Below are 19031 nucleotides of genomic sequence, written 5' to 3'. Positions count from 1 at the left end.
ACCGTAGCGGATAAGTGGGCAAATAAGGGACTGTATAGGGTGGCAGACTGGTTAGTAGGGAGTAAATCTAAAACATTCACACAAATTCAAGAACAACTGGCCCCAATGAGACTTTTATGGTTCCAGTATCTTCAGGTTAATTCAGCTATTCAACATTATATGAAATTACACAGACCCAACACTCTCACGGCCACAGAAATCTTACTAAGATCAACACAGAGACCCAAAAGGATGATCTCCAGACTGTACCTAGAGATTCAAGCACTAAACAACTCCACTAAGCCCACATTAATCAATGCATGGGAAACCGACTTAGACATAAACAAACATAAAGATGAGTGGGATGAAACATTTCACTCAGCTTGCTCAGGGCCTCTTAAGTGCGAATTTACGGGAAAATTACTATAAAAAACTATGTATAGATGGTACTTAACCCCAATTAGAACTCAACACATGTCTCTCACCAACAATAGACTCTGTTACAGAGGATGTGGGGAAATCGGATCATACCGCCATATGTGGTGGGACTGCAATATAATCCAGCCCACATGGGTCCATCTATCCTCCCTCCTGGGCGTGATCCTAGAGGAGAGGATCCAACTTAGTCAATCACAAGCCCTCCTCCATGTACCCCTGCCCAGATTCAACAAACACATAAACACTTTCATTAAGATCACCTGTACGGTGACTAGAATGAGTATTGCAAAAATACTGGGAAAACGAACGCTCCTCCATGGGAGGAAGTTAAGAATAAAATTTCACTAACCCATCGAATGTATGAATCTGCATCACATATCCTAGATACACAAGCACAATTTGAGAAAGTCTGGTTTTACTGGTCTTTAAACAGGAACTTAGCTATATAAATGTTTTACAGAAACAAAGAACATAGTAACTTCATTGGTCAGGGGGGGGGGGGCCGGGTGGCCTAATCTAACCTACCCTGTCTTACCCTACCTTGCTCTCTATTCTACACTTTATTCTACGTGTACTTGCCCAATGTAATTTTGGAATACCTAATTAGGTTTATAAACAAGGATAATGGATACAAGTACACTCTAAATCTTTCGCTCTTATTCAATATCTATATCTTCATCTATCTTCTTATCCTATCTCTTATTCTTTTTGTTGATACAAGAACCTATAGTTATTTGGTCTCAATGTCATGTCTTCTCAAGAAGGTCTGGTCTTATCAACAAAATGCTATTATTAGGGGCTAAGAGGGGATCTGATTCCCTAGGTGACTCCGACAATGATGACCGGCTGGGAAGAGCGAGCGGGAGTGGCAGGGCAGATGGGACTATATAGACCGTTATGAGTTAGTTCTAAATAAATGCTAAAAGATACATATTGAAGTTTGGAATATCTTAGAACTCTAGGTATTGTGGCGAGGTGATGTCATCTGCACTGACCAACCCATTGTTCTTGTTATTGTCAAATTACCAAGACCTATGTTGTATTCAATTTAATTGATCTATTTCTTGTCTTTTGTTTATAAAATCAATAAAAACAAGTTAAACATAAACATTTATTGTGTGTGCAGATCTTATGTAATGCTGCACTTAATTACTGATATATACTGTGCATATATAAACATTTATTGTGTGTTCAGACCTTATGTTATACAGCACTTAATTACTGATTATATACTGTGCATATATAAACATTTATTGTGTGTTCAGACCTTATGTTATACAGCACTTAATTACTGATATATACTGTGCATATATAAACATTTATTGTGTGTGCAGACCTTATGTAATACAGCACTTAATTACTGATATATACTGTGCATATATAAACATTTATTGTGTGTGCAGACCTTATGTAATGCTGTACTTAATTACTGATATATATACTGTGCATAAATAAACATTTATTGTGTGTGCAGACCTTATGTAATGCTGCACTTAATTACTGATATATTGTGCATTTATAAACATTTATTGTGTGCGCAGACCTTATATAATGCAGCACTTAATTACTGATATATACTGTGCATATATAAACATTTATTGCGTGTGCAGACCTTATGTAATGCAGCACTTAATTACTGATATATACTGTGCATATATAAACATTTATTGTGTGCGCAGACCTTATATAATGCAGCACTTAATTACTGATATATACTGTGCATAAATAAACATTTATTGTGTGCGCAGACCTTATATAATGCAGCACTTAATTACTGATATATACTGTGCATAAATAAACATTTATTGTGTGTGCAGACCTTATGTAATGCAGCACTTGATTACTGATATATACTGTGCATAAATAAACATTTATTGTGTGTGCAGACCTTATATAATGCAGCACTTAATTACTGATATATACTGTGCATAAATAAACATTTATTGTGTGTGCAGACCTTATGTAATGTGGCACTTAATTACTGATTTATACAGTGCATATATAAACATTTATTGTGTGTGCAGACCTTATGTAATGTAGCACTTAATTACTGATATATACTGTGCATATATAAACATTTATTGTGCACAGACCTTATATAATGCAGCGCATAATTACTGATATATACTGTGCATATATAAACATTTATTGTGCACAGACCTTATATAATGCAGCGCTTAATTACTGATATATACTGTGCATATGTAAACATTTATTGTGTGTGCAGACCTTATGTAATGCTGCACTTAATTACTGATATATATCTTTCATATATAGAAACTAGTTTAATGCCTTTACTACAATTTCCAAGAAAAACGTAAAGGGACACTGAACCCAAATTTTTTCTTTCGTGATTCAGATATAGCGTGCAATTTTAAGCAACTTTCTAATGTACTCCTATTATCAAATTTTCTTCATTCTCTTGGTATCTTTATTTGAAATGCAAGAATGTAAGTTTAGATTTTTGGTGAACACACTGTGTTGTTCTTGCTGATTGGTGGATAAATTCACCCACCAATAAACAAGTGCTTTCCATGGTCCTGAACCAAAAAAAATAGCTTAAAGGGACATTATACACTTATTTTCATATAACTGCATGTAATAGACACTACTATAAAGAATAAGATGCACAGATACTGATATAAAAATCCAGTATAAAATGGTTTACAAACTTACTTAGAAGCTTTCAGTTTAGCTCTGTTGAAAAGGTAGTTGGATAGCCCACTGCAAGTGGGAAATAAGACACTTCCCCCGTCCCCCTTCTTTGGCATATGAAAAGACCCTTTACACAAACAGGAGCAAGCTGGAGAAGGTAGCTGACGGTATTCTCATAAAACTTTGGGGCTTGGTTAGGAGTCTGAAAATCAGAGCAATGTTATTTAAAAATAAGCAAATTTATACATTTAAAAAAAAAAAAAACTTTATGGGCTTTATAAATAGGTAATCTACAAAACATTTATGCAAAGAAAAAATGAGTGTATAATGGCCCTTTAAAAGCCTTCTTTTTCAAAAAATGAAATCAAGAGAACGAAGAAAAATTGATAATAGGAGTAAATTAGAAAGTTGCTTAAATTTGCATGCTCTATCTGAACCATGAAAGAAAACATTTGGGTTCAGTGTCCCTTTAAGTACTAGAGAATTTAGAGGGTTTTTTGTTTTTTTTGCTATTACTCTGTTTAATCAGAATTCGAGCCTTTGTTTTGGTTTCTTTTTTTTTTTTTTTTTTTTTTTTTTTTTTTTTGGATTTTTTTTTTTTTTTTTATTTGTTATTTTTACATGTTGTACATCAAGCAAAATTCAACAATCAAAAGGCAATGCAGCGTTATAAACAGAAATGTTGTGAGTTGGGTTTGCCTTTTCTTTTAAGGCGTTCATGGTCCAATAGCTAGTGCAACCATCTGAGAAAGTCTGTAGGTGGAAGGCTCATTAGATTCTTGCTGCATAATGCTTGAGTATGTGGGTTGGTCATGACAAAAATAACGATCAACAAGTAAAAACAAATAAAGACTAACATAACAACAAAAATATAACTTAAGAAAGTTTCCTGCTGATCCCTCGTTAAAAATTGATAAAAGAGAGAGAAACATATCGCTCACCTGAGGAAAAAGGTCATGGGCCGTCCTGGCGGTCCGGCACTCCCCGATCTCTAGCGTGATTGTCAGTTCCCGGCAAGACTATCCAGTAGCTGATAGTAAGGTATGTATAGCGTGTATATGGTATATGGGAAAAAATGATAAAATGTCTCAAAGGTACTCCCGCCATAAGAAGCTGGCATCTAAGATGGTCTGTGTTTTGTTACGGCACATGTAGCCATATTTTTCTAGGGAGAACTGTTCCTCAACTTCCTCGACCCACATAGGTTTGTTTAGTGTGATGGGTTTTTTCCAATGTTTAGCTATCAGTTTTCTAGCACTGTTAAGGCCTATTTGTAGGACTAGCGTCTTTAGGCGACATGGTATCCTTGGTAAGTCATTCAACAAGGCTATTTTCGGTGTTAATTGAAAGTTGGCTGTGAGGCATTGTTTATAGTAGGTTTCAGCTGCATCCCATAGAGGACGTATTTTAGGGCAATGCCACCACATATGTACGACACTACCAAGGGCTCCACAGCCTCTCCAGCATGAGCTTGAGGTGCCGGGGTATATATTGGCTATCCTCGATGGCGTTAGATACCATCTAAGGAGTAGTTTAAAGTTTAGTTCTAGTATCGATGTAGAAGAGGAGGATCTTTTAACTGATCGAAATATTTTATTCCAGTCTTCTATGTCTAGGTCTATTGTAAGATCTGTGTTCCACTTGGCAGTGAATGATGGTAATGTGTCTAAGGTGGTACTTATGAGGATCTTACGTGATAAGGAGAGTGTCCCTCTTGGGATTATCCCAGTGAGGCATAGATGTTCAAAGGCAGTGGGTCTCCTTAGGAGATCTATTTTGTAAGGCGATGTGTGTATATAATGGTGTAATTGGGCATATTTTAGCCATTTGGAAAATCTCCCCTCAGCTATCTCCGTTAGTTTATCTCTTTCTAATAATTTCCCTGCTTCCGTGAATTTGAATAGGGGGATGGTATAGTCCCACTCAATTAGTCTTTGAAATCCCTTGTCTAGGCCCCCTATCATTTCTGCATTTAGGACAACTGGGAATAGGGGTGATCTGTATGTGGATATGTGGTGTTTAGTGGCTATTATATGGTCCCAGCATCTGAAAAGCTGTTTGTGAATTTCAAGGTGAGTGCATTGGGGAGGTCTAAGGTCTTTGGATACCCAGCAGAGAGCATGAACTTGGGGGGCTTTTAGAATATGTGAGTCTATTGTAACCCAAGCTTTATGTTCATGTATTTTGTGCCAGTCCAGGATCCTTTGTAATGTAACTGCTTGGTAATATTCCTCAATCTTAGGTAGGCCCAGCCCGCCATTCAGGTTGGGCCTGTACAACGTGTTTTTATTGATTCTTGGTTTGCATTTATTCCACACAAATGTGTTAAGGGTTTTCTGGACTTTACTTAGGTATGAAAGCGGTAGGTGTAACGGGAGGGTTTGTAGCATATAGAGGATCCTGGGCAATGTTGTCATTTTTATGGCTTGGATCCTACCCCACCAGGAAATTGGTTTGTTCGTCCATGATTTAAGGTCCCGCTGCGTATTGAGGAAGAGTGTGTTGTAATTTTTGTCAAATAGGGTTGTCTGGTTCGGTGAGAGGTGGATTCCTAAATATTTGATTGTGTCTGTTTTGAGTCGTAGTGGGCAGACCGACGATAGGGCTTTAAATTTGGTGTCAGACAAATTAATGTTTAGGATCTCAGATTTCTGTTTATTGACCAGAAAGCTGGTATATGTACCAAACTCGTCCAACTCAGACATGATTGCTGGTATGGACGATGATGGGGATGAGACTGTGAATAACACGTCATCCGCGTATAATGCTATTTTGTAATTTTGTTGGTCAATCTCTATTCCTTTAATGTGTTGGTTCATACGTACTCGCGATGCAAAAACTTCCATCATTAAGATGAAGAGGATCGGGGATAGCGGGCATCCCTGACGTGTGCCATTCTGAATTGGGAAGAGATCTGATAGAATTTTGTTAACTTTTACTTTAGCATTTGGGTGGGAGTATAGGCTGAATATTCTGTTTATGGTTTTGGGGCCGAATCTTAAGTTTTTTAAGAGTAATTTTAAAAATTGCCAATTAGTTCGGTCGAAAGCTTTTTCAGCATCTATAGCTATAAGTACTGATTCGATGTTTTGATATTTGGAGAATTCTATTAGTGTTAGGGCTCTAAGGGTATTGTCTCTAGCCTCTCGGCCAGGTACGAAGCCTACTTGGTCAGTGTGAATAATGTCGGTGAGAACTGAATTTAGGCGGTTTGCTATAATTTTCCCTAAAATCTTTATATCGACGTTTAAAAGTGAAATTGGTCTGTAGTTGGCTGGGTCATCGCTTGATTTGTCTGGCTTTAAAATAACTGTGATGTGTGCTGCTAAAGAGTCGTTTGTGAGGGTGCTTCCTTCGTCAAGGGCCGTAAAGTGTTTTAACAAATGTGGAGCTATGATCTCTCTGTAAGTCTTGTAGTATAGGTTGGTTAAGCCGTCTGGTCCTGGGCTTTTCCCTGTGGGGAGGTCTTTAATAACGTTTAGGATTTCTGTCAGAGTAATGGGCTTTTCTAGATCTAGTGTTTGTGTTTGTGTTAATTTGGTAAGGTTGGCCGATTGGATATAATTTATCATCTGTCGTGTATGCTTTGGGGTGATATTGGTCTCAAGATTATAAAGCCGTCTGTAAAAATCCCTGAAGTGTGCAGCTATTACTTTACTGTCCTGGATAATTTCTCCTTGGGGGGTCTTAAGGCTATGAATGTGTGTCATGTAGGCTCTGTCTTTAAGTGAGTTGGCTAATAATCTGCCTGGCCGATTACCTTCATAAAGGTATTTCTTTCTGAGTCGTAAAGTTTTCCTCTGGGCTTCAGAGAAAAGTAGAGTATTAAGCTCTTTTCTTATGTTTGTCAGTTTGCTAAGAGTGTCTCTCTCTTGTGGTCTCTGTTTATGTCTGAGTTCAAGCGTGTGTAGTTCTGTTGTCAGGGAATTTAGTTGAGTATCGTACTGTTTTTTGAGGTATGCTCTGTGTTTGATACATTCGCCCCTAAATACTGTTTTATGAGCTTCCCACACAAAAAGAGGGTGTGTTTCTGGTATCGCGTTAGTGTTGAAGTAATCAGTTAAAGTTGTCTTTAATTTCTGTGTGGTTGGAGGGTGGTGAAGGAGATAGGTGTCTAGCCTCCATATAAATGGGAGTGTAGGTGAGTCTGGCCAATTTAACTCTATTGTTATCAGAGAGTGATCAGACCAAGTCGTTGGGATAATGTCTGAGTCATGCAGTAGGGAGAGGTGAGACTGATCTATGTAGAGATGGTCTATCCTAGAGTACATTGTCCACGGGTGTGAGTAGAAAGTGAAGTTCCGCTGTGACGGATGTTGCAGTCTCCAAGTGTCGACCAGGCATAGATGCCTAATGCACTTAAAGATGGAGTGTGGGGGTCTTAGTGAGGTTTTAGTGTTATTTGATGTTGTGTCTATAGCCGGGTTCAAGGTGACGTTTAAGTCTCCTCCCAAGATAAGACAACCCCTGTTTACTTCTTGCACCATGGTTTTTAATTTGTTATAGAATTTAGTCCTATTTGTGCTGGGGGCATATATATTGACCAGAGTGACGGGTCTGTTGTATATAAGGCCTACCAGAATGAGTATTCTGCCCTCTGTGTCTTGTTTAGTGTGCAGTAATTTGAAAGGGAGAGAATGGTGTATGAGAATCCCTACTCCGTTCTTTTTCTTATCATTGGAATTAAGGAAGCAAAGAGGGAAGTTTCTGTTATGAAATTTGGGTTCCTTGAGTCTGGGGAAGTGTGTTTCTTGTATGAATGTGATGGAGCTTTTTTGTTTGGTGAACCATTGTAGGGCGACTGACCTCTTCGTGGGAGAGTTCAGACCTTTAGCATTTTGGGAGGTTATCAGTATTGGTCTATTTGCCATATGTGTTTCTGGTGTATGAGTAGTGTGCTAAAGTGTGGTGTTCTATGTCTCTTACCGTAGAGTCCTGACAAGGTATGTCTGGGGTGTCCGCTTTTCCGATATGTAATATATACCTTTGAGTGCGTAGAGGAGTGCCGGAGTCGCCACCACCGCCATGTGATGACCTGTCGATTCTATGTTCTCCCAGGGGAGCTGAAATAGAAGAAACTGTCAATAAAATGAACAGCCTAATAGGTCGTAAGAACACAAGCCTCTCTTGAAGTGACAGATGAGCAATAAGGGAGGGTATGCAGGAGGAAGAGAAAGAAGTAAGGAGACGGTAGAGGGAGAAAAACAAACAAACCATTAACAAAACAAACAAGAACTGGTTCAAGATCAGGGATAATATCCCCGGTCTTAGTAATGAAAACATGGAGGATGGGTAGTAATACAGTATTACTACTAACGTTTCCCCTTGCTTATGCTTATATAGTATATGAAGAGAGAATGTTTACTAAATGTTGGCGTGAAGAGCACATCAGCTTTATAGGTATCTAGGTAATATTGCAATTCAGGGCTTAAACAGAGTTGTCCAATGACATCTGGATTTGTGTATATCCAATTAGAGTTCTGTGTTTATTCTCAGTCTCTCAGGTTGGGACTGAAGTCGAGGTCTGAGGGGCGCTGGTTGTTGAGAGCGTTGTTTTCCTTTTCCTGCTGACTGTAGTCCATCTCTGGCGTTGGATCTTTGGTATGGAGTTTGTTGTTATGTAGATATCTTCTGCTTGGTCCGGAGGTTGTGGTATTTGTCTTGGTAAGGGGATGTTTAATTGAGTGCAGAAAGAGTCCAAATCTTCGAGGTCTTTGTAGGTAGATTCTTTGTTTTCCTTGATGACTCTTATGGAAAAGGGGAAACCCCACCGGTAGGGGATATTGTGATCTTGTAGATGTGATGTAAGAAATTTGACTTCTCTTCGTTTAGAGAGGGTTAGCGGGCTTAGGTCAGCAAATATTTGTATCTTGTCCCCATCTTTGCATATGGGTGCTTTCTTTCTAGCTGCGGCTAGTATTAGTTCTTTATCTTTGAAGTTGTGACAACGCAGGATAACATCCCTTGGTGGGGTTTTAGGTGGTGGTTTAGGTTTTAAAGCTCTGTGCATTCTGTCTATGGAGATGTTGGTGTCTTCTTTATTGTCTAATAGGTGGCTAAAGAGGTCTTGAACATATTGTGAAAGCGTGTCAGTTGTTATGCTTTCTGGGATTCCCCTTATTCTTAGGTTTTGGCGTCTGCCACGATTGTCCAAATCTTCTATTTGCATCTGCATTTGTCGTATTTCGTTAGTTTGGTGTTGGATCTGCAGACTTTGCAGATTGATTGGTTCAGAGATCTCTTCAGCATGTCCTTCTAATTGTTGCACTCTGTTGCCTAGTTCTCTAATGTCTTTTTTGACCTCAGATAAGCTGTCTCTTATAAGCTGGCTGACCTGGCTCATGAATATTGTGAAGTCCTCTTTTGTAGGAAGCGAACTCAGGTCTGCTTTTGTTAGAGGGAGGGTAGATTCAGGTAGAATGGTATCAGCTTCTTCTTCTTGCATGTCACTATCTGATTGCATATTGTTGGAAGGTACTGAGCTGGCTGTGTCTACTGTTTTAAAGTAGGAATTGAGCTTTGAGACAGAGGTAGTGGTTGATTTGGTCGTTTTATCACTTTTAGTAGTGCGCTTAGACGTCATCTCTGTATTATGTGAGTTGTGATGTGGTTGTTGCTGTTAATCAAGTGATAAATGTGCTTTGTCAGCACCTCTTCATGCTTTAATGGGGTTGGAGGTTATGCAACAGTTTCCCACGTGCAGTGTGTGGCCGAAAAAGGTATATTTACAAGGCGGCAGCCGGTGTAAAGGTAGGCCTGTTAATTTAGACCGAGGCCTGATTATTGGTAATGTGCCCCTTTATGCTTGGAAGCCGTATTATGTCCGTAAAAATGAGATAGGGTTGTGTTTTACATCTCCTAGCTTGTAATGTGGGACTTAGATGTCTGTGGTGATGAAGTGCTTACCCCGGTCTGTTCAGCAAAGATGTTTCCTCAGCTCGTGAGCTGTTGGCCCACTAAGTATAGTTCTCCGTTCCGGTGGGTCCACCGGGAGTCACTGTCGGCAACCAGTACTGGTCAGTTACCTTAATGATATCGAGGTAGGATTCCGGAGGGGCGGCTGTTATGCGAACCTGTTGTGTGGCGGTGATCAAGCTGCCGTTCTGTAGATAGCGATGGCGCAGTTACTTAAAGATGGCGCCGGGTATTTTCTATGAGCGCAGGGTTTGGAATCGTTTTCTTGCGGTCACAGCCTCCCCCGTCTCAGTGTTGTAGCAAGTAATGCTTCTCTAGGTCTTAGGTCTGTTCCGGTGACTTTTAGGCTCTTCAGTTGGTTATTTCACCCTTCATGTGTGCTTTGTGGGGAAAGGTTATACGGAGCTTCGTTATTCTGCAGCCATACTAGTTCACGGCTGGCTCCGCCTCCCTGTTTTGGTTTCTTTTATTTACCTATAAGAACCATTTGTTTCATTTTTTTTATTTGGTATAAAAAGAGTTTTCGGTGGATAATAGTTTCAACTAGATATTTATTCACAGAATTAAGAAATTATTGTAAAATTGCCAAAAAAAATGTTTAAAAAAATACATAAAAGGATGAATGATTACATTCCACAAAAATGTGGTTTTATAACTGTAGAAAAAAACTTCAAAATCTGTTAATTGGCTTCCTCTGATTCAACTAAGGCTGTCTGCCACTATGCAATTTAGGGTTTTGGTTTTCTTAATATATATTGATTTGTCTTTTATTTTCTGTAGTGTAGGGATCCCTCACACCTTTCTGATCCCCTCCAAACAGCCCCCTTCTAAGATCCCCTGTCATCTTTGAAACTGGCAGTAACAAGTTAGATCCTTTTTTTAGTTTTATTATTATTTATTTTATTTTGTGTAATGTAGGGATCCCCCTCACTCTCCCCACTCCAAGTGATCATTTTTCACCCCTACCTCTTGCCTTCCAAACCATTTTGCTGTAGTGTAGGGACCTGTCCCTTCCAATCGCCTCTCTCCTCCCTCTGTGATCTTGCTTCATATGGTAAGGAAACGCGATCATGCCAGACTCACTAGGTTTTACGCAAGTGCTCAGATTGGTCATAAGGTGATTGTCTTGTCATTTTACCATAATGAAATGAAGAATGTGAGATGGGTCAGTGATTCTGATGTTATTTTTATGTTTCACTCTTGTAGCATGTGAATAACTCACTGACAGCGAGTGACATGATCGGGGACAAGATGACGACAGAGAGAATACTGACCCACACCCTGCAGATCATGTACCTGCTGACAGGGGAGGTGAGATGGAATGTCATAATATCAGCTGTATGTCCTTGTGACCGTCTGTATCTGTTTATTTACCCAGGTGTTTTATTTACATTATACAGTGTCAGGGCACAATGACTCCCTTTAATGACCCATCTGACCCTGTGTGTATTTCCTACCTTCTGTCTGTGTCTCTGCATGTTCTCAGTAACATTATCACACAGCAGCACTCACCGGCTGAGCAGAGAGGTGACACTGCTGGGGAATGTGACATTATACAGTGTCAGGGCACAGTGACTCCCTTTACTGACCCTGTGTGTATTTCCTACCTTCTGTCTGTGTCTCTGCATGTTCTCAGTAACATTATCACACAGCAGCAGTCACCGGCTGAGCAGAGAGGTAACACTGCTGGGGAATGTGACATTATACAGTGTCAGGGCACAGTGACTCCCTTTACTGACCCATCTGACCCTATGTTTATTTCCTACCTTCTGTCTGTGTCTCTGCATGTTCTCAGTAACATTATCACACAGCAGCAGTCACCGGCTGAGCAGAGAGGTAACACTGCTGGGGAATGTGACATTATACAGTGTCAGGGCACAGTGACTCCCTTTACTGACCCATCTGACCCTATGTTTATTTCCTACCTTCTGTCTGTGTCTCTGCATGTTCTCAGTAACATTATCACACAGCAACATTCACCAGCTGAGCGGAGAGGTGAGACTGCTGAGGAATGTGACATTATACAGTGTCAGGGCACAGTAACTCTCTTTACTGACCCATCTGACCCTGTGTGTATTTCCTACCTTCTGTCTGTGTCTCTGCATGTTCTCAGTAACATTATCACACAGCAGCATTCACCGGCTGAGCGGAGAGGTGACACTGCTGGGGAAAGTGACATTATACAGTGTCAGGGTACAGTGACTCTCTTTACTGACCCATCTGACCCTGTGTGTATTTCCTACCTTCTGTCTGTGTCTCTGCATGTTCTCAGTAACATTATCACACAGCAGCAGTCACTGGCTGAGTGGAGAGGTGACACTGCTGGGGAATGTGACATTATACAGTGTCAGGGCACAGTGACTCCCTTTACTGACCCATCTGACCCTGTGTGTATTTCCTACCTTCTGTCTGTGTCTCTGCATGTTCTCAGTAACATTATCACACAGCAGCAGTCACTGGCTGAGCGGAGAGGTGACACTGCTGGGGAATGTGACATTATACAGTGTCAGGGCACAGTAACTCTCTTTACTGACCCATCTGACCCTGTGTGTATTTCCTACCTTCTGTCTGTGTCTCTGCATGTTCTCAGTAACATTATCACACAGCAGTATGGTGTTTGTTGTGATATTATAATATATAATGCTATCTTCCTAGTTTGTGCTCTGACTTGTAAATGTATATAATTGTTGCAAAGAAGCAGGGGCGGGGACAGTGTTGTAGAGATGGGAAGTTCGATTCATTTAGATGAATCGGTTCATTTCGGACGGTTCGTTAAAGTGAACCGGTTCATGAACCGATTCATCAGTTCACCTACTGGACATGTGACACAGAGCTGCAGAGCCAGATTCGTGTCTTACTGATGCCTGCTGACTCGCAAATCCGATTCCTCCTGAATCGTTTAAATGCATGACTCCTGAGTCACTTAAGGGTAAAACTTTCTAGTTCTTTACCTGCTACGTGGAAAAACACACACTTTTAACCCCAATAACCCAATAAAAGACACAGACACCAGTTATGGGAGCAAAAAACCCCTTCCCCCGTCTGGGGAGAGGGGTTGTATTTATTAAACAAATAACTTAATTAAATAACCTAATAAACAAATAACGTTGGCTGGCAAGAAAAAAGGCACCCCTGTCCTACAACTCCAAAGCAAGGGGTGCGACCGCCCTAAGGGAACGGGGGACGCCCCCCAAACCCGACAGCCTAGGGGATTTTTTAGGAGGGATCGTGCAGGGAGCCACCAAGCGTCGGCCCTTGCGGCTTTCGTTATATGTGCTCGCCTGTCCCCCTCCTCTTATTACCCCCCAGGCTGTCCCTACTGGATGTTTGTCGCACCCCTTCTGCCGCCGCAACAGGAACATGACGCCATGTTCCTAACCAACTGAAGTTGAGGGACCCCCGAACTCTGCAGACAACGGTTCCTCAGCCAAAAGACTGTTAGTTCCGAAGGGGGGTCCCTGAAACAGAAAATTAAAGCACTTTGGACTTACAAAGGTCCGAGTGACTATTCAGCCCCCAGCCAAAGTGTTACTATTGCCAGCATCGCCTGCACGCCGTCAACTGGAACACACCCGCCATAACTGGAACCGAACATCTGTAACTTGGGAGGGAAGGGAGGGAAGACAGAAAACAGGTTAGTGACCCTACTTCCTGCCTACAGCCCTTAATATAGGTTGTGCAACAACTCCCTCTAGCTGTCAGACCAGCTACACACACACACATGCATTAATGCACGTAGCAACTAAGTCAAAAGTTAACCCTTAAGTTGCTGCGTGCTTAATCAGCCCTCCACTTTCCTAAGGGTAAAACTTTCTAGTTCTTTACCTGCTACGTGGAAAAACACACACTTTTAACCCCAATAACCCAATAAAAGACACAGACACCAGTTATGGGAGCAAAAAACCCCTTCCCCCGTCTGGGGAGAGGGGTTGTATTTATTAAACAAATAACTTAATTAAATAACCTAATAAACAAATAACGTTGGCTGGCAAGAAAAAAGGCACCCCTGTCCTACAACTCCAAAGCAAGGGGTGCGACCGCCCTAAGGGAACGGGGGACGCCCCCCAAACCCGACAGCCTAGGGGATTTTTTTAGGAGGGATCGTGCAGGGAGCCACCAAGCGTCGGCCCTTGCGGCTTTCGTTATATGTGCTCGCCTGTCCCCCTCCTCTTATTACCCCCCAGGCTGTCCCTACTGGATGTTTGTCGCACCCCTTCTGCCGCCACCCAAAGAGGACACGGAACTCTTGCCGCCACTACAAACTCAGTGAAGCCAGAACCCGTCTGATGTTCCCCAAAAATAAATCATTCCCAACATCCGACAGGTGTATTTCGTCCCTCCGGAAAAGCCCTGGGGTGTCAATTCGGATGTTATCGTGAGTGATGACCTTACCCCCACCTGCTAACACAGCCTTGCTGATGTCCCTATTGAGCTTCCTCTTTACTCTAAAGCCTGCCTTGCGAGAACTCATATGCCTCCAAACATTCCTGGAGATAATCTGGGACCACACAATCCTGACCTCAGGAAACTGGGTCGCCAACCATTTGATGTCTGCTATCATCATACTCGCCAAATCCCCCATGGGCATGGTCCCAACATCATTTCCCCCCAAATGTAAAACAATCACATGAGGGCGCCCCCAGCGCCTTCTGGCCTCTGCCACTTGTGTCGGCAACTCCGACCACATCATCCCTCGCTTGCCAAGCCACCGGATTCCTATCTTCCTCGCTGGCAACCCCAACTGCAAACCTCCTGCACCTGCCACTGCACGCAAGGCAGCCCAATGGACATACGAATGCCCCACAATCCATACTCTCATGCACGGGCGCCCTCCACCTGTAACAATAAAGAAATAGAACCAACCTGGCTTCCTCAAACCTAACCAACAATAACAACTGGAACTTATCTAACGTATTAAACAACAACATCACGCTTTAGCGGTCTTATATATTTTTTAAACTTGTCTGACGCCCACCGCCCTAAGACCTTGATTTCCTTCTCTGACGACCCCGCCATGGCCGCGTCAGTGGCAGCCCCGATCCTAAACGAATGCGGGGCCACCACCGAGGGGTCCCATCCTAAACTCAAGACTACCTTCCTCAGAACCGCTCTAAATTGAAAAACAGATAAGAAGGAACCGTTCGCGTGGACCAAAAACGCACCCTCAACCTTTGGCCTGACGTCTGTATACTTTTTACAGCACTGAACCGGGCAAATTAATGGCTCCACCTGCGATAGCAAATTGAGCCATTTCCCTTTCCCCAACTGATCCGTCTTGGATCGAGCCACAAATACCAGGACCACGTCCCTCTCAAGCCTAACATGCTCCATCAGCAGCGCAGACCCCCTAGCGCCCTTGGATGGAGCCACTAATTCGCTGACACGCAGCGCAGCGAAGTAAGCCAGCGAAAATGCAGCTGAAAAGAGGACAACCTCATACTCTGAACTGCAGACAATCGGGAGGACCTGCATCATACTCAACAGCCTATCCCTAGTTACTGGTTCTCTGATATCCTTTTTAACCACTGTAACCCTATGTGCCCCTTTGATGGCTGCCCTGGCCAGAAAAGACTTTGACATATCTGGGACTCCATATAACTTGGAAAAGAAAGAAACGGCCGCTGCCCTGCTGCCTATGGCGCCCGGCGCCACTCCTTTCTCATGTAAACACGCCACCCACTACAAAAAACTATGCACGCCTGGCGTGCTCCAGGATAAACCCTGCATGGACAGAAAGTCCTCCCATTCGGCCCAATACCTGCGGTATGAATGCCATGTTCTCGCCGCCAGCGACCCTTGCAGCAACTTTAGCGCAGTTCCCCAGAACTCACCACCTGCCAGAGATAAGCAGGACAAACGTCACCCCGCGCCTCAGCTGCAGGCGCAGATTCCCTAAACCTATCCCACTGACCCCTGGACAGCGAATCCGCTATCACGTTGCGGACCCCGGGGACATGTCTCGCCGTGAACATAATGTTATGTCGCAGACAGAGCAGGACAAGCTGGCGCAACACGTTAACTACTGGGGGGGAGGAAGCCGATAGCCTGTTGATAGCGTGCACCACGCTCAGGTTATCGCACCAGAAAGTAACCGCCCGGTTCCGTAAGCGCCCGTGCCACAGCTCAACAGCTACTAAGATAGGGAAAAGCTCCAGCAGTGTCAAGTTTTTTAACAACCCTGTGCTGCCCCATGCGGCCGGCCACGGCGCCGCGCACCACGAACCTTCAAAATAGGCACCTAAACCATGACCCCCAGCGGCGTCGGTGTATAGGTGCAGCTGTTGGCTGCTGACTGGTTTGGGTAACCAAATCCTTACGCCATTGAAATCGCGCAGAAATGAGGCCCAGACTGACAGGTCACTCAAGATATCTGCAGAAATCCTAACCGGGGCCCTAGGTAATCTAAGTCCCCTGGTTGCCGCCTCCATTCTGCGATTAAAAATCTTGCCCATAGGGATCACCCTAGACGCGAAATTCAAGAGGCCAAGCAGAGACTGAAAGTCACGCAACGTGGACCTCCCAGCCTCTCTGATGGCTAGAATAGCTGCCAATGCAGCATCAATCTTAGCCCTAGGCAACCTACATTCTCCCTTCGTGGTATCGATTTCGATACCCAGGAAGACAATACGCGTACCAGGTCCTTCCGTCTTTTCCGCTGCCAAAGGAACACCTAGGCGCGAAGAAAGATGAATCATACTAGCAAGCAACCTTGCGCAATCCCCAGATCCTGCCCTACCCATCAACAAGAAGTCATCTAAATAATGCGCTACATGTTCCAGCCCGGACTCGCGAACCACTGCCCAATGCAAAAATGAACTAAATAATTCAAAGTAAGCGCACGAAATGGCGCAACCCATTGGTAAGCAGCGGTCCACGTAGTACCGATCCTGAAACCTGCACCCCATCAGATAGAAACTCCCCGGATGGATAGGCAGGAGGCGAAAGGCAGATTCAATGTCGACCTTCGCCATCTCCGTCCCTTGCCCCAAACCTTGAATAACCGCCAACGCGGATTCAAAGGATTGGTAAGAAACAGACGTGTCTCCCTCATCGAGCGCGTCGTTCACGGACGCACCCTCAGGGTGAGACAAATGCTGTATCAGCCTGAACTTCCCGGGCTCTTTCTTTGGCACTACGCCTAGAGGGGAGACAACTAAGTTCCCCAAAGGGGGACTTAAATAAGGGCCGGCCATGCGCCCTAACTCTACTTCCTTGGCTATCTTATCCGCCACGGCCTGTGGATGTTGCGCAACAGATTTCAGGTTGCGAACTATAGGGGAGGAGAAAACGGGGCGCTTAACTGGAATGTAAAAACCATATGACAAACCGGATCTAAGGAATCCAGCCGCTACCTGATCCGGATATTCCCTAAGCAAGCTACAAATTTCCCCTAGCCTCAGGGGTGTATGCGCCCTTTCCCGCAGCTTGCGGTCTAAATGGGGGCCTCCCCCCGCTTGAATCACGACGCCTGGAGCACTCAGAGCCCGCGTGGGCCCCACTGCAGTAGATGCAGATGTGACGAAAGAGACACTGGGTTCCTTTATCACACTGCTTCTCTTGGAACTTCCAACACTCTCTCCCCCCCCGCCGTCTAAACTGCCTATTCGGCATGCCAGGCAACGCCGGCCTCGTGGGAGTAACGACTGCGCTGTCTGATAGCTCCAGGCCCGAGAACAAATCCATTTCCTTCATTCCAAAATGAAGAATCGGATTAGATTCCAACCTGCGCCGGAACTCGGCGTAGTATTGACGCCATGCTGTCCCTTTACCTCTTGTATGAATGTCATCGATGACTTCCATATACTTGAGGATATTCAGGTTATGTTGAGGGTTAGCTTCCAAATAACAAGAAGCCAATACTCGGAAGCACCGCATCCATTCCTCGTATGTCTCAGGTCTCTTGGCTTTCTTATCGCCAGACCCCTCCTCAACTCTCTCTTTCAGATCCTGCGCTAGCCTAGACAGCTCAAAGATCTTAACGTACCTCCCTTCCTTAATACGCCTAGCAACGCGCGGTTTGAGATGGGAATGGAGCGAATGCACGATGCACGGATAAGTATCCGACGTGCTGGCCACTAGCGACTTCGATGAGCAAGCCTGACTACCCGGCTGGGAACCCAGGACTGACAGTCCCTGGGATCCACCCGGCGCCCCTAAGCTAACTGAGCCTACTACGCTGGCCCCCTTTGCGTCCGCTATCTTCCTAATGTACCTAAACAGCTTGCGCTGACCTTTGTCCTTGAAACCTGATGAACTATCAGAGTCCCCTGTGGAGAAACCATCCTCCCCCCTACAGTGTGGTGCAATCAAGGACTCACCAGCTCCAGTAGCTGCTTCTGCTCCTGATGACGCAGGAACCGACACCAAAGGCGTAGGTCGAGGTGTCTGTCGTGCTGCGGGGATCACCACTGCAGCTGACGTCCCGGCTTGACTTGGTGTTGCTGCCGCAGCCTCAGCCGCGGTCGATGTAGATGCTGTCGATGCCATCGCAACCTGTAATACAATAGGGCAAGTGGGGGTATCACCGGAATCGACAATAAGGTTCTGTGCCCCCTGTCCCTGACTCTGTGATACACCTACCCCCTGCAAACTGCCTGGGCCCCTGGCTAAAAGTCTCTTTTTTAAGCTGGCCAAAATATTCATGTACCCCCCTGATTTATTTATGCGTTTCCCAGTGGGGGTTAAATCTACTGCTTGATGTCCCTTCTTAACTGCCCCTTGTCTCGTGCGTTGTGGCTTACTGACCCCTGCAGCCTTTTTGAGAGGACCTTTTCCCTTTTTGCCTGCCCCCTGGCCCTTTCTATAACTCCCAGCCTCACCCTGAGCCCTATTGCCAGGACCGGATACCCCACTTACCTGGGAGGGTATCCGATTGCTGCCTGGCCTGTTGATTACTGTGTGATGCGCAGCCTCCGGTCTCTGCGCGCGGGCTCTCTCTGAGCAAGATGGCGCCGAGACCCGGAGGGCGCGTGACGTCACCGGGGGCGGAGTCGGCGACGTAACGCGCGCGCGCACCTGGGAGGAAGACCGCATGGCTCCTAGAC

This window comes from Bombina bombina, chromosome 7, assembly GCF_027579735.1.
Source record: "Bombina bombina isolate aBomBom1 chromosome 7, aBomBom1.pri, whole genome shotgun sequence".
Taxonomy (NCBI): Eukaryota; Metazoa; Chordata; class Amphibia; order Anura; family Bombinatoridae; genus Bombina; species Bombina bombina.
The sequence above is the reverse complement of the archived record's forward strand: the minus strand, read 5'-3'. Positions refer to the sequence as shown.